General features: G+C 40.9%; 1 long non-coding RNA gene across 3 annotated transcripts in view; it reads left to right on the forward strand.

The window, feature by feature from the left end:
* Window positions 1-22161, forward strand: part of LOC122228094 — a 70648-nt gene extending 48487 nt beyond the window's left edge. Inside the window, exons 3-4 of one of the 3 annotated variants that reach the window (XR_006206413.1) lie at window positions 20475-20638; window positions 22054-22161. This is a non-coding gene — a long non-coding RNA (uncharacterized LOC122228094). The remainder of the gene's footprint in view (window positions 1-20474; window positions 20639-22053) is intronic. The other 2 variants (XR_006206412.1, XR_006206414.1) reach the window with 2 other exon arrangements.
* The last annotated feature ends 571 nt before the right edge of the window (window positions 22162-22732 follow it).

Consider the following 22732-nt stretch of genomic DNA (forward strand, 5'->3'; position numbering starts at 1 on the left):
TGACTTCGAATTAAACATTCTCCTTTCCCCAAGCTTCTGGTGGGTATTGACCTGCCTTGTTAAGAGCTACAGTATACTTCCTTCTTTTTCTTTTGTGCTTTCTTTCCTAGGTTGCTAGTTGTAGGTTCTGGCCCCTTACTCTTGGAGCACAAAGGGGCAGGTGGGAAAAGTGAGAATGGAAAGTTCTCACTTGACTGGTACTATCATAAGATAGTTTTGCATTTTCAGGGCTCATTTTCTGACTCAGCTATTCAAAGCTGAGTTCCTTGCACTGGTTTCCATGGATTCTTAGGAGCCTCTCTGCTGGGACCCTGGAATTAAAAGCTGGAGGAGTACATTTTCTCCTGGTAGCCAATATCTCCTTTAGCCCCTAGCTTTCCAGGGGTTCAACGTAGATACTACTCTCTCTGTTGGCATCCTTTACCCTTCCATGTGGTCCTCTTGGGCAGCACATAAACTAGCTCCGGGCTGTATTCCCCCCATGTGGGAAACATTTATGTATTCTTTGCCCTGATGCTGGTGGAGGTACAGTTACTTCTCAAAGAAAGCCCTCTATAATACCTTACACCACCTCAGGCTGATGAGCACACCTCTCATTTCCAGATTCTTCAGATATGCATCAAGACCATTCTCCTGGAGGGGCACCTGGGTGGGTCAGTCAGTTAAGTGTCCAACTTCAGCTCAGGTCATGATTTCAGTTTGTGCGTTCTAGCCCCACATCGGGCTCTGTGCCGATAGCTTGGAGCCTGAAGCCTGTTTCAGATTCTGTGTCTTCCTGTCTTTCTTTCCCTCCCCTGCTTGCACTCCGTGTCTCTCTCTCTCTCTCAAAAATAAATAAACATTTTTAAAAATTAAAAAAAGACCATTCTCCTAGGCTTTGCACCAGAAATATAGGGGACACAGGGATGCCTGGGTGGCTCAGTAGCTTAAATATCCTACTCTTGATTTCAGCTCAGATCATGATCTCCTGGTCGTGGGATCAAGCCCTGCATCAGGCTCAGTGCTGAGCTGGATGTGGAGCCTGCTTAAGATTCTCCTTCTCCTTCTGCCCCTCCCCTGCACACATGTGCACATGCGCGTGTGCACAGACACACCGACACACACACACACGCACACACACATGCCTTCTCTCTCTCTCTCTTAAAAAAAATTATTTTTTAATTTGAAATATAGGGTACACACGACAAGGCCTCCATCTTTCTTTATTTTAATTTTTTTAATGTTTATTTATCTTTGAGAGACAGAGAGAGACAGAGCATGAGTGGGGGAGGGCCAGAGAGAGGAGACACAGAATCCGAAGCAGGCTCCAGGCTCTCAGCTGTCAGCACAGAGCCCAGTGCGGGGCTTGAACCCACAAACAGCGAGATCATGACTTGAGCTGAAGTCAGATGCTCTGTATGAGGCACCCAAGCACCCCACCTCCATCTTTCAATGGTCAAGTTGAAGCCCCTCCTGCTAGGCTTGAGCTGAGAGGTCAGGCAGCTCCTCTACAACCCTTGGAGGCAGAGAGTATATCACCTCCAGAGTTTTCCCAAAGAATACCGTCTCATACATCTTTTTATCTCCATTTTCTTAATGCATCGATTTTCCCCTTGAGAGTTTTAGAGCTATCTAACTGGTTCTTGGTGCCTGTTGTGGACTAAACTGTGTCCTCCCCCTGTCCCAAATTCATGTTGAATGTGACTATATTTGGAGATAGGGCTTTTAAAGAGGCAATTAAGGTTAAATGAGGTCCTAAGGATGGGGCCCTAATCCTACAGAACTGGTGTCATTATGAAAAGAGAAAGAGATACCAGGACTCTTTCCATCTTTCCTCATGTACACAGGGAAAAGGCTTTGTGAGGACACAGTGAGAAGGTGCCCCTCTCCAAGACAGGAGGAGAGGTCTCACCAGAAACTAACACTAATAGCACCTTGATCTTGAACCTCTATCCCCAGAACTGTGAGAAAATAAATTCCTGTTGTTCAAATACGCAGTCTGTGATACTTTGTTATGGCAGCTTGAGCTGATTAATATAGCACCACTTTGAAATTTCTGTGAGTTGTTATCTCAGTTTGGAATTTTCCATCATATCATGGAACCTCAGTGACAACTTGCAACTTAACAATCAGGTACACTAGGAACTGGGAATACAAAGTAAGCTTCAGTCCATGCCTTTGGAATGCTCCAAGTTGAGTGGAACTTCCAACTCATACCCAATTTCTCTCTGACTCTTATCAGACTTTATGGTCTCCCCAGCCTCTATCTTTGATTACTGACTCACATTCATTTTGCTTTCCCTTACATCTTTTTCTCTGTGCTACTCTTGTTTTCTCCTTTCTTTTGTCTTTCATTTTATTTTCCATCCTTTTCTTTCTCCCTGCCTTTTCTCCTCTTTTCTTGCCTTTCCTTCTTTCATATCTGTCCAGTTTATGTCATTACCAAGCTCAAAAATACCTCTTATTTTTATTATATTTTTCCTTCTTAATTCTTCCTTTTTCAGTTTCTAAACAGATGGGTTACTTTGTTTCTACAACAATTTTATTTTCTATAATAATTATCTCTTGATTATTCCAGGCTGACTTTCATCCTCCACATTCTTTGAAAGCTGCCTACTTTTTCACTTTTGTAGATACCCACAGATAGTGATTGATGTCACAAAAACCAAGATCTATACACTTTCCTTCTAGTTTATCTACTTCCTGTGGCTCTTCTTTGGTAGTTCTTGATGAATTTGGTTTTGGGGATGCTCCTTCTCAAAGGCAGAGGAACATTTGCTTATTGTTGTATCCAGCTTGGACATCACAACAAAGCACCTGATAAATATTTGGAATGGTTGAATGAATGGAAGCAAAGCTTCCATTTGCACTGTCTTTGGTATTCATTTATTTGTTAACTCTTCTCACATTTTATTGGGTTCTTACTATGTGCCAAATATTCTTCTGTGTAGTAGGGATCCAGAATGCCTATGGTTCTTGTTTTCATGGAGTGTATATTCTAATGGGGGTGGGGTAGAAAATAGACAATTTCTAAAAATAGTGATTTCAGACAGTTAGAAGTGTTATGAAGGAATAAAGTAGGAGGTTTTTATAGAGAGTGACAAAAGGAGATTGGATCGGTGGACTATTTAGGTATGTGGTCAGAGAAGTTAATCTGGAGTGATTCCATTTAACCCAAGATCTATTATGACCAGAAGAAACCAGCCATGGCAGATTCAGAGGAAGAAGCTTCTAGGTAGAGTACATTATTTGTGCAAACATTTGAAGTGAGATAAAGCTCAGTATGTTCAAGGATTAGAAAAAGAGCCAGCATGCCTGGATTGCAATGAGTGAGAGAGAGATAAGCTCATTCAAGTCAGGGGCCAAATCATACAGGGCATTGAAGGCAGCATAAGAAGTTTGGATATTTCTCTAAGAATGATAGAGAACCACTGGAAAATTTTAGACAAGGGAGAAACATGAACTGATTAATATTTTAAAAGTTTTTTTAATGTTTATTTTTTTGAGAGAGAGAGACAGAGACAGAGTGCAAGCAGAGGAGGAGCAGAGAGAGAGGGAGACACAGACTCCAAAGCAGGCTCCAGGCTCCAAGCTGTGAGCATGGAGCCTGATGCGGGGCTCAAACTCATAAACCGCGAGATCATGACCTGCACCGAAGTCGGACACTTAACCGACTGAGCCACCCAGACACCCCAATCTGATTAATATTTTAAAAGATTTCCTTGGTAGCCAGAGAGAACAATTAGGAGGCTATTGCATAAGGTCAGGTGAGGGAAATAAATTGTGTCTTGAGCTAGGGTAGAGGGAGGGGTAATGAAGATAAATGGATGCATTTGAGATATTCTATGGAGTTAGATTATTGGACTTGATATAAGGGGTGATGAGGAAAAGAGGTTAAGGATGATTGTAGGTTTTGGCTTACAGACTGGGTTCATGATAAAGACATTACTGAAACAGGGAAGTCTGGAAGAGGAGCAGGTTTGGGGCAGAAAATTAGGAGTTTTGCTTAGACACATTAAGTTTGAGATCTCTACTAGGCATTGATGTGGAAATGTCACCTAGACGTTTGAATATCTGGCTAGAGTTTAAGGGAGATACTTGTACAGGGATCTCTCATGGAAGTCATCAGTATTTGGGTGGTATTTGAAGCCATAGGACTGGATGAGATCCCAAGGGGGTAAGGGAAGATAGAAAAGAGAGGTCTTGCCCCAGTGTTGGACATGTGAGGGTTCAGAGGGAAGCAAAGGATGATGAATGGCAACTGAGACCAAGAAGGAGACACCTGTGTTTAGTAGGAAAACAAAGATACCATAATGTCATAACTGAGAAAAGAAGAGAGTTTTACACTGAGGTGGTGGTTGGGAAGTTGAGTTGAATAAGATCAGAAAAATGACCATTATATTTGGTAATGTAAAGTTCACTGGTGACTTGAAAAAAAGCAGTTACTGTGCCATCATGGGAACAGAAGTCTGATTAGAATGGGATGAAGAGAGATTGGGGGGTAAGGAAGTAAAGATGGTGACTATTAATAGCTTTCTGGATGTTTTTCTGTGAAATGGTTGTAATAGGTGAGCAGACACATGGAATCAATAGGAAATTTTGTTATTCAGTATAGAAGATTTGCTGTGTTCCTGGTAAAATTTGTATGCTTTTTGGAGCAAGAGATAAATTGGTGGTAAGAGAAAAGTAGTTGTGATGACTCCTGATCTATTTATTTTTCTTCCAGATATTTCTTACACCTTGTAAATAGTTACCTATTTTACAAAGATAACTATGACGCATGTTTCTTCTCTTTTTACAAATCCTTAGGACTTTTTCTGCTTCTCATGACAAGCCACAAGACTTTTCAAGGAACTATTTTCCTGCACTGTTGGCTCATTTCTTCATAGTCAGCTCTGGGGCCATGGAGCTTTGGGCAGAAAGATGTGATTCTGTGTCCTGTTGGGACTGAGCTTACATTCGAGGCTGGAAGAATATTTTGACAGTTGGTTCCATAAAATCCTGTTGGGCTAGTAGTTGCTGTGCTCTGCAACTCTGGGTTTCAAAAGGGGAGACGGTTTTGTGGTTTTTTTTTTAAATATAGGGATGTGCAAAGAATGAAATGCAATATTGCAATTTTCACAGCATCATGGCTTGAGTAAGACGAAAGTCTGTTTTTAAAAGAGGAACCTATTTTTAAGAGGACTTAGAGTTGGTGAGCTTTTCATATGTTTGGAATAAGAGAAATATACTCTGGACTGGTGAGTAGTACTGTGGTTTATCCTGAACAAGCCAAGGTGAACAGGGACTAATCTATTCTCTGAAGAGCTGGGTTTTGTGCAGCAAATTGGAATTACCCAAGTTCCTCTATACAGTCTGTGCAACATGAAAAGTCAGTATAGAAAATCCTTATTGACTTGATGATATGGCTGTGTGATGAAAGCAGTAATCATGTTTAGACCAGCTATGAAACAAAATGCAATCCTCACGCTCGCTCACTGCCCGTGATAGGATTATATTCTGATTGACTGAAAATGTGGTCAGCAGGAGGATCATTTGGCAGCAGAAGAGGCCGATTTTTCTGATGATCCAGAAATCAGATTTTGATTCTGATGATTAGATATTTGGCTTATAGTCTTCGCACTTCTAAAGAATGCCGCCAAGGTCAGTCTGTCTTATATACTTTGGAGAATGAATGAATAATGGTTTATTATAACAACAAATAAGTCAACTTAAGCCTTATGACTCACTGCTATTATCCTTCACCAAGCAAATTCAGCCCTCCTGTCTGGATGGGTAGTGTGAGATTTACAGATGCTAGAGAGCTGCCATTTGGTTTTATTATTTGAGGAAAGAGTATAGACATTTATTTTGAGGGGAATTTAACTTGATAATATGACAAATACTGAAATACTCATGGAACAGTCTTTTAAAATCAATTTCTGATAGGATTCTTTAACTTTAAATTTAAATTGAGAAGTTTTTATTGTAAAGGTAATATGTTTGAATTGAAGAAAATCAAGCAGAATAGAAAAGTATAAAATAAAATCTCATGCAAACTCTAAGCTCAGCCACACTTTCCAGAGAGAACTGCTGTGAAAAGTTTCTTGTGCAGGGTGCTAACTATATGTTCAGCACGGTGCTAAATTATTTACATGGCTATTTCGTATAGGCCTCACAACAACCCTTAAAGCGCATAGTGTTATTCCCATTTTAAATATACGGACCATGCAGCACAGTGTGGTTGAGTAGTTCTTTAAGGTCATTGAGTTCATTAGTAGGAGACCTGGTTGCAAAGTAGGCAGTCTGTTTTCGGATGTCATGCCTTTAATCGAGGGTGGCACTACATATCCTGCTCTGAAATGAACTGCCTCTGACCATTCAGCCAGTATTTCTTCGTCATCCTTCCACAGAGGTAGACGTAGATACACCCTGTTTTTTCTCATATTTGCATGAAAGTCTATGGTATAGATGTACTATCATGCATTTATCAAATTCTCTATTGAAGGTTGTTTTTAGTTTTTTGCTATTACAAATATCCTACAGATAATTTTACACACATATCAACTATTTTTGTAGGATAAATCCCTACAGGTGAAATTCATTGGTCAAAGAGTATAGCATTTCCAACTTGGATTAATATTGCCATAGTGCCTCCTCCCCAAAATTGGTACTAATTTATAATCTTGCCAATGATGTATGAGATTCAAGATTAAGTATTAGAAAACTATGAAAATCATTGGTAGCCTGTAAAATATGGTATCTCATTTTTGTTTTAATTTGCATTTATTAATTATGAGTGATATGTTTTTTTTAAATGTAATGTTTTTTAATGAAATTTATTGTCAAATTGGTTTCCATACAACACCCAGTGCTCATCCCAAAAGGTGCCCTCCACAATACGCATCACCCTCCCTCCCCTCCCTCCCACGCCCCATCAATCCTCAATTTGTTCTGTTTTTAAGAGTCTCTTATGCTTTGGCTGTCTTCCACTCTAACCTCTTTTTTTTTTTTTTCCTTCCCGTCCCCCATGGGTTTCTGTTAAGTTTCTCAGGATCCACAGTTATGAATGATATTGAATATCTTTTCATATATTTACTGACCATTTATATCTCTTTTAATAAAAGTGGCTGGTTTATGTATTTTCCCAATTTTTCTGTTAGATTATTTTGTTTTTCATATAATTAGTCTCTTGTATGTTTTGTAATTTTTTTCTAAGTTTACAGTTTTTATTTTGACTTTTGTCAAAAAGAACTTTTTAGGATTTATGCATTCAAATTAAGCAATTTCTTTATGGCTTTTCCCATTCTTGAGTAATAATAAAGATTATTCATCTAGGTGTTATATTAGTATTTTTGTGCTTTCTTATTTATGTATTTGAATTTTTGTTCCGTTTGCAATTTATTATTTTAAAATTCTATTTATTTATTTATTTTTTCAACGTTTTTTAAAAAATTAATTAATTAATTAATATATTTATTTATTTTTGGGACAGAGAGAGACAGAGCATGAACGGGGGAGGGGCAGAGAGAGAGGGAGACACAGAATCGGAAACAGGCTCCAGGCTCTGAGCCATCAGCCCAGAGCCTGACGCGGGGCTCGAACTCACGGACCGCGAGATCGTGACCTGGCTGAAGTCGGACGCTTAACCGACTGCGCCACCCAGGCGCCCCTATTTATTTATTTATTTATTTATAATTTACATCCAAGTAAGTTAACATATAGTCCAACGATGATTTCAGGAGTAGATTCCTTACTACCCCTTACCCATTTAGTCCACCCCCTTCCCACAATCCCTCCAGCAACCCTCTGTTTGCTCTCTATATTAAAGAGTTTCCTTCCTTTCCCTTACGTTCATCTGTTTTGTTTCTTAAATTCCTCATAGGAGTAAAGTCATATGATATTTATCTTTCTCTGATGGTCTAATTTTGCATAGCATAATACTTGCTAGTTCCATCCACATAGTTGCAAATGGCAAGATTTCATTCTTTTTGTTCACTGGGTAATACTACATTACATATATATGTGTGTGTGTGTGTATGTGTGTGTGTGTGTGTGTGTGTGTGTGTGTATGTGTATATATATGTATATATGTGTGTATATATATACACACACCACACCTTCTTTATCCATTCATCTGTTGATGATCATTTGGGTTCTTTCCATACTTTGGCTATTGTCAATAGCACTGCTATAAACATTGGGGTGCATGTGCCCCTTCGAGATAGCACATCTGTATCATTGGGATAAATACCTAGTAGTGCAATTGCTGGGTTGTGGGGTAGTTCTATTTTTAGTTTTTTGAGGAACCTCCATAGTGTTTTCCAGAGTGGCCGCACCAGTTTGCATTCCTACCAGCAGTGCAAAAGAGATGCTCTTTCTCTGCATCCTCGCTAACACCTGTTGTTGCCTGAGTTGTTCATGTTAGCCATTCTGACAAGTGTGAGGTGGTATCTCATTGTGTTTTCTATTTCCCTGATGATGAGTGATGTTGAGCATTTTTTCATGTGTCTGTTAGTCATCTGCATATCTTCTTTGGAGAAGTGTCTATTCATGTCTTTTGCCCATTTCTTCACTGGGTTATTTGTTTTTTGGGTGTTGCGTTTGATCAGTTCTTTATAGATTTTGGATACTAACCCTTTGTCTGATATGTCATTTGCAAATATCTTTCCCCATTCCGTTGGTTGCCTTTTAGTTTTGCTGATTGTTTCCTTCATTGTGCAGAAGCTTTTTATTTTGGTAAGGTCCCAATAGTTCATTTTTGCTTTTGTTTCCCTTGCCTCTGGAGAGGAGTTGAGTAAGAAGTTGCTGCAGCTGAGGCCAAAGAGGTTTTTGCTTGCTTTTTCCTCTAGGATTTTGATGACTTCCTGACTCATGTTTAGGTGTTTCATCCATTTTGAGTTTATTTTTATGTATGGTTGGTGTAAGAAAGTAGTCCAGGTTCATTCTTCTGCATGTTGCTGTCTAGTTTTCCCAGCACCACTTGCTGAAGAGACTGTCTTTATTCCTTTGGGTATTCTTTCCTGCTTTGTCAAAGATTAGTTGACCATTAAATTTTTTTAATGTTTGTTTATTTTTGAGAGAGAAAGAGAGAGTGAGTGGGGGAGGGGCAGAGAGAGAGGGGGACAGAGGATCCAAAGTGAGCTCTGTAACATCAGTGAGCCTGATGTAAGGCTCGAACTCACAGAACCATGAGATCATCACCTGAGCCGAATTCAGACAGTCAGCTGACTGAGACACCTAGAGGCCCCTGCAATTTATTTTTGTATAAGCAACAATTTAATTTTGCAAATGGCTAGTCAACTGGCTCAATATTATTAAATAATTCCACAATTTTTATTAAATTTATTTAATAAATATACTATATTACATTATTACTTACCTTATAATATACCAAATATCTACATTTGTTAGGTCTGATTATACTAGTGTCAATGGCAAACTTTCTAATTAGCATAGCTTTCTAATGTATTTTCATATTTGATAAAGCTATAACTCCTCATTTTCCTCTGACTGTTCTTACAATGTTTATTTTTGCACATGAACTTCTGTCACTTTGTCAACTTGAAAAAAATATTTCTAGGTTAATTTAAGGAGTACTGATTAGTTTATAATACCCTTTTCCTATCCAAGAATAATATATACTTTCTATTTATTCAAATATTCTTTTAAGTTTCTCAGGACTGTTTTAAGTTGCTTCAAATAGGTCCTGTTTATTTCATATTACGTGAATTCTAATTCTTAATGACAGTCATGATATGGATCTTGTGGCAATGATCCATTTTGTTTCCCTTCTCTCCCCTGTGTTCTCCACTTGGTTGCCTCTCCGGTGTTCCACTTTCCCCACACTTCTGGCTCCCCGTTTTTTGGTCTTCCCACCTGCTCTTTCTATTGCTTGTTTAGCTCAGAAGGAGGATATATGCAACGGACAGAAATAGACTTTGATAGTTTGTTTTTCTTTGACCATTGGCTACTTATGAAAGAATGAAAATGTTCCTTTCCTTACTCCTTCCTTACTCCTTTCCTTACTCCTTCAAATATGTTGAAAGAATAAGAAATCATTTTAACCAGTATGAAGTGAAATTTGGGGTATGGTATTTTGCAAAGTATGGTCCAGGAAAATCCAGAAAAAAAATTACTAGAGATACTTAATAAAATATAGATCCCTGAGCCCATCCTCAGACCTGCAGAATCAGAATTTTCAGATGCAATGCCTAGAAATCTGCATCTTCAATAAATACCTCAAGTCAGTGCTTCTTTGTCTGTACTGTGCATGTGAATCACATGGACCTTGTGTTACAATGCAGATGCTGAGTCAGCAGGGTTGGGGGAGAGCTGTGATCCTGCATTTCTAACCAGCTCTCCGCTGGCAGTGATGCAGCTGTTCTGGCAACACCTTGAGTAGCAAGGCTATAGATACTTTTTTGCTCCCTAAATGTGAGAACCACTGAACTACCTGGAGTGGGGTGCTAAAGATAAAAAGAAGGCTTTCTCTGTGAAAAAAGGCCTTAAGAATGTTCATTCCCCTGTGTTGAATGTGGAACCATGCCCCTGCTCCTCTTTTTTTCTGCTTCATCAACTTTAACCTATTCAACTTAAACCTATTCATTGTGGTTTAGTTCACCCTGATTCCCGAGCAAGTTTTGACAAGGGCAAGGGCTGTAGGAATAGCCTCTTCCAAGCCCTTCCTGGGACCCAGCCATGACTCCTGGTGTGATGGACTTCGCCAAAGCTCTTTTATTGATGTGTAATCTGAGGCTTGCAAAATACAAAAGACTTCTTCATAGGATATCTGTGAATATCTATGGTGGAAGTTCTGGTGCCCATGTCCTTTTCTTCTGGACAGACTGAGCTGGTATGGTAAGTACAGTGTGGTTAGAGGGCCCCTGCCATTGGGATTTGACTAAAGTATTGTATAGATGACTTCTAATAAGCAGAATTACTGAATGAAGACTAAGTTTCCCTTTTCACCTTCACTTCTGACCACAAGAATGAGAACCTGAATGACCCATGAAACTCTCTGCTATGGCCTCTTCCAGCCTACAATGTCCTTCATTCTCCCACAGGCCTTGCCAGCACTGTTTTCCTACTGGCACCCCACATTTGAGATGGCTTAGTAAGTCTATAGTTGTGGAATATAAGTTTCTGTTCTTATACAGCACATTGGTTTGTTTGTAGGCCACATCCGCCATTTGCTCTCCATAAACTGTATGCTAACGTTGGTAAGTAAACAAGCCAGTCATGCTCTCTTTAGAATAAAAAAAAATCCATACTGGGTATCAGTAGGGCTGCTGAATATGACTATGTGTTGTGAAACTCCAGAGGATGCGATTCACATTTGCAAATGGCCCTCCTGAGGTTCTGCAATGTGGTGGCCCTAATACTAACATACTTGCAAAAATCATGAAATTGGAAGGCTAGTCTGTGTAGTAGGGGGATACTGGTTAGAGGAAACAGCATGGGGAAAAAAAGAAACATATTGAGGCTACTCAAGTTTTTGTGCAAAAGAAAGTGTGTTTTCCCTTACAAATGACCAAAAATTTGAAAATAAGTGATAAGATTGTATTAGGACTCTTAGAATAACAGAAACTTAAATCAAGCCAATTAAATAAAAGGGGAGTTTACTGGCCTATGTAATCCAAGAAAGGATTGATCAGTGAAATGTGGAGAGAAGAGTGATACAGTTAGAACCAGGAACTACTGTAACTAGAGATTCAAATGCTTTTAGATTTTTTTTTTTTTTTTTTTTTTTTTTTTGTCTCTGAATGTCAGCTTCATTCTCTCTGCAGGCTGCCTTCCTCTGTGTGGTAGAATACATGGCCCACTGATAGCTCCCAAGTTTTACATTTTAAGTCTTTCATTCCTAGACACTGATTCTCTGTCTTGGGTCCAATGTGCAGAATCCCAAGGGAAGGCTCTGGTTGGCCTGGCTTGGACCGACTGGCTGTGGCCAGGTAGGCAAGGTCTTGGAGAAAAATGGCAGTTCTTCTATAGGAATCACACAGTTAAAATGGAGTTAAGTTTGGAAAAATTCCCAGAAGGAAAGTCTCCTGGGCAGGCCACATAGTAAATGTCCACTATGAAGCTCATTCGTCCTTCTAGATACACTAATCTCAGGGGATTGCTATAGACCACATAAAATCCCATCCGTATTCAGCAAAAATGCAGCTCTCTTCTGGCCTGTGGTTTCACTAAAGGCTTTACCCTAATGTTGTTAGAAGGGGCAGTTGTATCACAGCAATAGTTGCTTATTTATTCACTGTAGTGACAGTTACATTTCATGGAGCAGCTGCTGAAGCCAAAAATGTTCAGCAAGGGCAAAATGTGATAAAAGCTCAATGCAATTTGCTTGTGCATTATTAAGTTTTAATTTTTGGTTCAGGAATAAATTTTGTTTTCTGTAGCTATTTTCAACTTGTTGCTACAGTTGAAAAAGAAATGAATTACTCCCACTCTACCAATTAAACTGCCTGGAAAACCCTCTTGGATTTAAGACCTGAATTAACTTTGAGTAGAAACACAGGCAAAGTAGAGTTTATTTGGGGGTGGAAGTAGGGTCCCACTTGTGCTAGGGAATGAATTTACAGTGGAGTTCACTTTTCTGTATCACTGTTTCTTTACCTGTAAAGTGAGAATAGAATTAACACCTTGCTGTGTGGATCAAATGAATTAATGAATGGACGGCACTTTGAATGTATAGCACTAAATGTTAGCTAGTGTTGCTATATTGTTAATGCAATATTTTGTGTTGAATGAGCAATTTTTTAGTACATTAGACAACATCATGGGCAAAAGGTTAAGTATAGGGATTAAGTATAGGAAAACCCCAAATAGAAAGGAGTCAGGAATGGATATAATCTCTCTTTCCCCGAGGCTATGTGGTTTCTTACCCCTCATTCTCTAGGTTGCTTTTCCATTCTCTTCTCAGATCAGCTTCTTCTCTATTCTTGCTTGCTGCTCTCATGGCCCATGCTAGAACCTACTCATGGCTTTGGTTTTGCCCTCAGACCTACATAGTTCTTAGTTCCAGAGCCCATCACAATTTGGTACATTCTCAGTGTCAGTTAGAGTCTTGTTAGAGAACAGCTGACCAGCCCTTGGCTTTGGATAAAATGTTCCATTCTGGGATATCCCATGAGCTATGATCAAAGAGCAGAGGTGTTGAATAAAACCACCTGGGCCTGTCCCTTCAATGAGGGCTAAGGTCCAGGCAATTGCCAGAGAGAGGACTGTGGGCAAGAAAGATGTCTGAGACCATGTATACTACAAACGGTTATGAGTGAAATGAAGGTCCTTCCTGTTATAAATCCTGAGGATGGGAATGTTTAGTGCTCTGGGGTTACCATGCTGGTGGGGTGCCAAACATGGTGTTCTAGAGGTTGATACCAAGCCACTCTCTAGACATAAACAAGTCAGCGGGGTTACATCAAAAAATGATCATTCAGGAGAACAGCTCTTTAACATGTGTGAGCCTCAGTTTCATCTCTAAGAGTGTCTACCTCACAGGGTATTCGGATTAGGTGAGGACAAGCATCGTATATCTGAACAAGACACTTGGCACCCAGTAGGTGCTCAGTAAATGTTATCGCCTTCTCTTTTCTTTTCCTCCTGCTTATGCATTGCCCACTGTGGAAATACATCCATCTAAAACAGGCAATTGAAATGATTTTCCTATTTTGTTGTACTTGAAAATAAATGTAATTATTTGTAAGTAATTGATTTAAATAATGTCTATCCAAACACCTTACTAGATTTTTCCTGTTTCTGACAGTAAAAGGAAAATCAGAACCACTTAATACTTTTTATTGATTTCTTGAGATAAATGCTGGTGTGACTTTGCAAGTGTCGTTTGTGTATTGAATTTGTAATAACAGACTACTTCGGGATTCTCTCCTAGTATGCAGCTGTCTCTGTAAGATGGTGGTGTTGTCTCTCAGACGCAGCCACCTGGAGAGGCGAGCATTTCCTAGGCTGCTTCCTGATCTCCTTCAGTATTCAGATAAGAGCACCTGGCTCTTTTACCTTCTTAGCCCCCCGATGACACGCTGTCTTCTGGGTGAAGCGTTCTTACTCATCTCAAGACTCATGTGTGCAACTCTGTTCTTAATCCTCTCTTCTCTTTCCTCTGTGCCCTTTCCTCTTCTGCAGTTTTCACCTCTCCCTTAGGCCACGAAGCACTGACATTTGCCCTCATCTTAGGAAAGTCCTTGCAAACCTGCTGCCTTTTCCAGCTACCCCTATTTCTCTTCCTCTGCCGAATTTCCACAAAGCACGGTATGGGTTGATTTTCCCTGCTTTGTCATGCCTCCGTCATTCTCAAACCGATTGACCATGATGTTTCAGCCCATCCACTCTACAGTTCTGCTCTCCAAAGCCATTATGGTCATCTAAGGTTAAATCATATAACCTCCTAACGTCTGATATTGGTTACCATCTCTTTCTTGCTGAGATTTGCTACTTCCTTGGATTCTATGATGCAAGGCTTCGCTGCTTATTTTCCTGCCTCTATGTAGACCTCCTATCCTCCTTGCCACCTCATATTCTATTGGTTTCTTTTGTAGGACTTGACATCATTTATTAACTTACTTGTGTAGTGTGTGTCTGCACTAGACCATAAGCTGCAGGAAGGCAAGGCCCATGTGCATCTTGTTCACCACTGCAACCCACTGACACTACCTTTCTCCTTGTCTCTGAGAATGCGTTTGTCTCCTCTCCCTCACCTTCTCATCTAACGAGGCACAGAGGCCAATTCTACCTCCAAGTTATCTCTCAACTTGATCTGTACATTCCCATTTGCACTGCGCAGCTTGAAGCTCTCATGATGGCTCAGCAGAGTTGGCTGGGGGATGAGTTGACAAATTGGTATCCCTGCTTCCAGCCTATCCCCACGCCACTCTGTCCCTTGCACCGCTATCAAACTGACCTTCCTGAAACACAGCTTGGGTCACCTCACACCCTGCTGTGGACTTCAAATTCATCATAATAGGTTACTGAATCAAGTCTGTATTCCTTTCCCTTCATATGCTGCTCTCAGTTTACCTTTGATGCTTCTCTCCTGCTGCTCCCTATCCTGCTGACTTGTGTGCGTATGAGAAACTGGGCTGCCATAAGCCTGCAAGGGAGGGGCGATGGGTCTACCTTATATTTCTCCACACTAGTGTCCATGCCACTCTAGAGGCCCAGGTTGCACCTACTTAATTGGGAAGGTGAGACAAACTTAAAAAATAGTATCTGTAGGACAGACTAGAGAAACACAATAGCTAAACACACACAATATACTCAATATACTGTTTTATTCAACTTGGAATGAATATATGTGACTCTGGTGGCAGGATTAAAATAAATGTCTCAAGATTGAAATAGGCAGTAAAGAACAGTGGTTGAGCACATGGACTCTGAAACTAAACTGACCGGATTTGAGAAGCAGTTCTACCATTTACTAGCCATGTAACTCTGAGCAAGCCACTTAAACCCTCTGTGACTCAGTTTTCCTCATCCGTTAAATGGGGATGATGGAGTTGTGAAAATCACATAAGCGAATACATACAAGATGTTTAAAAGAGGGTCTGGCACGTAGTAAGCCCTATATAACTTTTAGGTATTAGTGGTATTGAATCAACAAATATTCATCAAATATATACAATGGGCAAGGCATTATATAACCTTATTGGATAAGGTATGAGGAAGAAAAGGGGGAAGGAGAAGGTGAAAGTGGGAAAAAATGTCTAGGATAATTCTCATTTTTCTGGCTTGCACAGACACTCAGTGAAATGGATACTGTTCACTAGGGAAACACAGAAAGAATAGCAGGGAGTAGAACCCTATGTGCTCGAGCTTTATTTATAATTTCCATTGGTTTATTCTTAGGCCTTTTCAACTAGCCATTACTTCTCAAAGTGGGGAACACACAAATGTATATATTATTTTGAAATAACTTTAAGGACCAAGAAGCGCATATCTTTAGGTAGGTTCGAAAAAGATTTTAGAAATAGGAAGAAGTAAAGGTTTAAGGCCCATATTCCCATTCTAAACAGTCCCCAAGAGAAATCATTGGTGAAATGAGAAAATGCACCAGATGAGGATAGGATAATGGTGGGCTCGCTCTACTTCCTAGAAGTGAGGTATGACGTCAGCACCTGCTTTCCCCATTTCTCCCCATTTCCCCATTTCTCCATGGGCCCAGCCAGGGTCATGATCTAGGTCTGAGCTGCCTAGTCTCTGTTTTTCTAAGTTAAAGCAGCCAGTGTTTAGATATAACTGATAGAACAGTAGTGACAGATACGGGGAGTTTGTATTGTTATGAATAATGATTAACTATCACTTCTCAGCACTCGTGTGCAAGATATCGTATTAAGTATGCTAAGTAAGTGAATATCAGTACAAGATGGGGCTTACCCCCTCACTGTACAAATGAGCAAAGTGGGGTCACTGAGATTTCATAGAATGCATAAGATCTCACAGCCTGTTATTGTTACTAACAAGCTGGCCGTGCAACAAGGCTGACGAGGAACCAACTGGACACTATGACATCATTCCGATTCCTCAATCTTTTTTCAGATATTGATAAAATCAAGTGATTTCTACACCTTGTGTCTTCTCACAATTTAACTAACTCTGTACCTGACAATCTTTAAAAAGACAAAGTATAATTTTCAGAGACAGTAGTGTGTCCTTTTGAACCCAACCCACTCAGGTTTTTGAAAAACATGAACATTGCATTGAGCTGAATTATTTCTTTTTTTCCCCCATCTTGATCCTCATGTATATCTCTTTTTAATACTCCATTTAAAATAATGTAGATAGAAAAATGGTGATGGCATCTTGTCTGTGTGTGTGTGTATTTGTGTGTAGTGAAGAAAGAAATTTACCTAAAATTTCCACCCTCACGGTGGTTTGTGAACCCACACATTTTCTTCCCACTGAAGTTAAAGAAAGAATAATCACACAAGTCTGGGGGGTTATTCTCCCGCTGGCTAAAATGGCCTGGTAAATACCCTGAACAATCTCTCCCCTCTGTTATCTCTGAATCCTCTCACATGCTCCGCGTTCTGCTTCTGGAAAACCCAGATGCTCTGGGCTCTGGCTTCGTCTCTGCCTAACATCTGATTTGAAACACTGCACTGAAGCCATCTGCTGTATTTGGGGAATAAAGGCGTGGGGGTGAGCAATGCTTTTACAAATGTGTCCAAATAGGGCAATCGAGAGAAGGATAATAAGACGGGGTTGCCTGTTTGGTGCCGAGCCCTCCGATCGGCTACCCGGCGACTTCTCAGGGTATTTGCGTTCTCTGCCTCACGCCAAGCTTGCCTCAGCTTGTGCATCTCACTGTTCCTTGGCAGTACAATATCTGGAATATCCTCTGACTAAACTGAACATTTTTAATGGCGAAATGAGAATTCTGAGGTTCAGAAACAGACTGTGATGGATTGAAAAGTTGCTATTCTTGAAGGATGCGCTTGAGTTCCTCAGCATCCTTTGTGACATGCATATCTGGAACAGCTATGATTCTTGTTTCCTTCCCTCACCGTGGACCCATTTCCAACCGAGCTGGATGTGTGCCCTTTCCAGCTCTGCGCGGGGATTTTGGTGGGCTGTTTGCAGGTTTTATTGAACATCTGTAAATCCTCAGCTTGGGTATGCTTCCAGCTACTACTTTAATCTGTTCCTGGGATGCAGCGCTCTAGGTTTTTAGCAGAGGGGGCTGGGGAGACATCTGTTCGCTGCTGCAAGTGGAAAATCGAATGGTGAACTCAAGTTTCCCATGCGCGAGGGAGCATGATGAGGAGCCCCTGTGGGACCTCAGTTACCTTCCTTAGCACACTACGCTCTCTTTTTCCAGAGAAGTGAAGTCTCTGAGAATCATGTTTTTCAAATTATCGTACATGAAGCATACAGGGCTGCATGGGGCAGGGAAATCATACATAATTTTTTTTTTCAAACATTCTTTCTTGCAGAAAGAAAGAGTAGGGAGAGTAGGGAGGCGTCTGTGGGACTCACAGAGACACCTCATGGAGACAGGGTGAGTGAGCGGGGAGAGGATGGGAAGGCGGCTGGCATCACCTGGGGCGGAGGAGGGTGCCGAAGGATCGGGCGGGTGGGCACAACGGGAAACCACGCCAACCAACATCTGTGCTGTGTCTCTGTGCCAGCTCTTGGTGCTTGACTCCTCATGGAGGCTGGATCTGTGCGCAGCCAAAACCTGTTGCATTGCTGGCTTGTGTGTGAATTTTCCAAGGCTTTGGCTCACATACTCTGCAGCCTGTCCACAAAGCACGCTGGTTCCACCCACAAGAAAAGCGACTCACTCAGAACCCGCTGCTGTCCCAGCGTTTCTCCTGGAAGCTGTGTTTGTCTCTGGATGGTGTCGGGTGTGTTGATTTCCACCCGACTTTTCAGCATGTTTCTGTCAGTCTCTCAGGAGTGAGTGTTTGCTGAGATTTTTTTTTTTTAATCATTCTACAGACATGTGAAATACTCCCACAGTTTTTCACACAATCTGGGAAGTTCAAATATTCTTCTCTAATCTTTGAAGACACTGATCGTCAATTTAGAACTTGAAAATCCCAAAATCTCAAGTCAAGAAAAAAGTTTTTCTTCTAAAAACAACAACAACAAACCATTAATCAAACCCGCTGGACATTTAGGCCTCCCCACTTCCCTCCACCCCTTAAGAAAGGACACTGCAAGAGTAAACTGAAGCTACTTTGTGCTGACCCTGGTGTTTTCTTGCTATCATCTGAATACTTAAAAAATGCGTGTGTTAATGGGTTTGCATTGATAACCTCCTCTCCTGGCAGGAGTGCCCAAGGAACTGTCCCTTTTTTTTTTTTTAATTATTATATAAGTGGGAAAACTTCATTCGTTTCTTTCAAACCCAGAAAGAAGACCCCCAGACTGACAGTTTCAACTTAATATATGAAAATAATAACACTAATGAATGTCATTAACTGACCACTCTTCTGGGCCAGACCCTTTATGAATGCTGTCTTCAATCCCACAACATCCCTTCAAATCATTATTGTCATCCCCATTTTTGAAAAATAGAAAAATCAAGGCTCCAGGTTACGTGAATTGATTAAGTTCACGTAGCTGCTGAGTGATGGGGTTGGAATTTGAACTTGGCTCTCTCTGAATCCCAATCTCATGATCTTTACTGATGTCTTTCTCCAGCATGAATTGTATTCTCTGAGAGGACTAAGAATGTCAAGCAAATTGTACTTGAGAGACATTGGTAATTAGGGCAGCAGAGGTAGTAATCACAGCATTTGCTTATTAATTACAGAGCAGTGGCCCACTAAACGCAGGAACCGTTACATGCATTATCTTACTGAGTTCTCCCAACTATAGAGTCTGTCTTCCTCGACCTTTAAGTTGCCCTAACACGGTGATACACCTTGGAGTCCTTGGTAAGTGCCAAGACACGGCACAGTCATCTACTGCCATTGCCCAAGACCCGGGTTCCAGGATACTCCTCCTTCATGCCTGCCCTGCTTCTGTTTGGTTCTAGTCCCCCAGTCTCAGCTCCAAAGAATATCCCTTTTCACTTTCAACCCTGCTTTCATCTTTTTGATATATTAGCTGCTATTGTTTGTCTCTGCTGGACCCCCAACACCAAAGACTTTGGTTGCCACTCACTCTGGTATTATTTGACTGATCTGGTAGGACAGCCCACCCAGAATCAAATTAAATTGGAAGGTCAGGTCAGCTGGGAAGCTGTCAGGGAGGAAGCCCTACCCAGACTCAGCTTAAATTGGGAGGTCAGCTGGGTCATTTCCTAGGGTGTCAGTAATTCAGAGCACTAGAATATTCCTGGGCTCTAAACTATCCGTGGAAATATGAAAAGATAGAGAAAAATGATATTTCTGGAACTCCTCTCAGGGTTAGGAAACCACAGAGAAGCTGCTTTGGAGGGGAGGTGATGAGACACTGAAGGTAAATTCTTGAGTAGTTTAGCAAGAGCCCAACTGCTAAGAAAAAAGGGGAGATAGAATTTGATAGACAGCAGTTGTTCTTTCTCATCTCAGCCCTCAACATCTTCCATAGATAGTGTCAAACAGCTATTTTTTAAAAAATAATACCCGATTAAGGACCACCAAATTGTTAGCTTGCTAGGTATCCAGTACATCTCGGTCTAATGCTAACTCCCAACAGTTCCAGAATCTAGGTGTTAGAATTAGGTTCCTTGGCTAGTACTCAAGTACCAGTTCCTCCTCCTGTGAAGCATATTTAGACTAGTTGTAGACATCACCATCATCATCGTCATTATCACGTTTTCAGATGAGGAATTCTGAAAGTATTTTACCTATAAAATACTCAAGGTTTTTCATCCAGGAAAAAGTGATGGCTTCTAAAACTACACCTTGAAAGGGAAACTAACACTATTCCAAAAATCTAACAGTGGTCATAGAAGACTAGAACTGGTCTTCCATATTTCCTGTGAAATGAACTGCCTCTGTATCTCTTCCTAGTATGTTTGGAATGCTTCTTTCTCTCTTTTGTTTCCCATTGTTTTAAAGTAGGCTCCATGCCCAATGTGGAGCCCAGCGTGAGGCTTGAACATATGACCCTAAGATCCAGACCTGAGCTGAGATCAAGAGTTGGACACTTAGCCGACTAAGCCACCGAGGCACCCCTTGGAATGCTTATTTCTTAAAAGCATCCTAACTTATGCTGAGAGAAAGTGAGTTATATTACTGCTTGTTCTAGAATATGTTCTCGATGAATAATAATAAGCACATATGTATCTATAGTGATGACACTTAAAGGACATTTTTATATTCTTTCTCAATTGCTTCCATCTGACCAAGAGTAACGTTGGGTTCCCTTGGTTGAGGAGCATTTCCATTAAAGTGTCTGAAGGGTTCTTTTGTTTAGGGCTAAATAACTGAGGGGGAAGGAACTCAAGATGACCTAAGAAGTAAACGCTACACATTACATCAAGAGTGAACTCAAATTTAAATATATTTTTAAAATTCAAACCATATACAGGCATCCCTGTGGTATGAGAGTTCTGATGCATTCTGGGAGCTCTAGATTGGAGGTGGTTTGGGGTTGGTGATGCCCTTCTTCAGCCACTTTTTAATCCCTCCTCCGTGGCTGTGTCTCATTCACAACAGACTCCATGGCTGCCGGGGCTGGAGGCAGTGTCCTGGGGACGTCCTCTAGGAGTGCTGGTCCTGGTTGTTAGCTGAGTTCTGCCCACTGGATTGTTAAGAGAGAAGTCCGGGGTCCACGTGGACTGCAGGGCTGGTTGCAAAGTCATGGACCCACTGAGGCAATGTAACACATAGCTCGTCTTTCTTTACCCGAAGAGTAAAGCGTGTTTCTCTCTTTGTTCTACCTGTTGAAAATTAACAAAGAATAATAATCTAGGGAAGACCCTTGAAAATAAAAAGAAAGAAAAAGAAAAAGAAAAAGAAGAACTAGGAAGGAAAGAAGAAAAAAAGTGAGGCAAAGCCTAAGAAAGCAGACCCAGACCTTTGACCCTTGCTTCAGCCACCCGTGCTCTGTCATTATCTCGTTTCCTGTACTGAAGTTCTTCTGAATCAGATTTTGATTGAAAAAGGAGTCTACGACAAAGATGAAAAAAATTAAAAACCATTTATCTTGTTCAGTCCCTTCATTACACACATGAGTAAAACGTGCTCTAAGCAGGCTTTAATAGCTAGGAATATCAGAAATACCATGTATTGTCTTCTCTGTTTGGGGCTTAGTAAAATATATTGTGCATTATAATGATGACCTGTTATGACTAGCTACATGGAAGTTAGATATCATCTGTATTCACACAGTCTTTCCAGAAAATATTACTCCCATCCTGTGGCAGGAGTGCTCCATTCCCTTGTGCGGGTGAGAAAAATTCCTTGGGAATAATAATATCTTCTCCCTTAGAAGTGCTTCCTGTATTGCAAAGTTGCTGCCATATGGTTCCTGTAAAGGTTCTGCCAAAATCCCTGTGGTTCTCGCAAGAGCCTCTACCTCCTCTGTTCTTTTAATCTCCTGCTGTGGCGGCAGACATGGGAGAGACAGACAAGCTGCAAAGGGAAGTCGATGAAATGAAATTAAAGCCCTACAACTGTGTTTGTGTCAATGTAGATGGGGGTCCCCCCTCCTCGGTTTGCTCGCAGAGGTGGGTGTGAGAACCTATAGGAGTGTCTGGAAGAGATCCTGCGGAAGTCATTTTGCCCAGAGCTGGAGGAGACACAAAAGGCAAGTATCAAGTCTCTGGAAGGCCCTGGTGGGGAGATAGCGGAGGGGGGTGGAGGCTGGGGGTGGCATTTCAAGGGGGACAAGCTTCGTGGAATTTTTACTTTCTAGAGGGAAGAGAACGGTAGCTGGAGGCTGGTCTGCATTTGTAAAACAACATACAAGACTACCATTCCTGACTCTGTTCTGGCAGACGGGGGAGAAACAGGCTTGGTGCCCATGTGGGGACTGTTTTTTTTTTTCTCTTTCATGATGGCTTTGAGTCCCTTCTGTTTCTTGGTGAGCTGTGTTTTGGTTGCTAAGTTGGGTGTGGATTTGTTTTGTATACCTGCACGTGCATAGTTTTTTTTTTTTTTTTTATCTTTAATAATAACTTATGTGGATCATCTGTTTCTATTTTGCTATCGCTGTTCGAAGTAGGTAAGATGAAAACAGAATTTTGGTATCTGCAACTCATTCCGAAAATTGTACTGAAGAAATAAAATTCCTAGCCTGGGCTTGCTGAGACTGACAAGCCCATTGGGGTTTATGTTTCTGACCTAATATCACTTCCTTCCCAGCTGTCGAG

Source organism: Panthera leo, chromosome C1 (genome assembly GCF_018350215.1).
Source record: "Panthera leo isolate Ple1 chromosome C1, P.leo_Ple1_pat1.1, whole genome shotgun sequence".
Lineage (NCBI taxonomy): Eukaryota > Metazoa > Chordata > Mammalia > Carnivora > Felidae > Panthera > Panthera leo.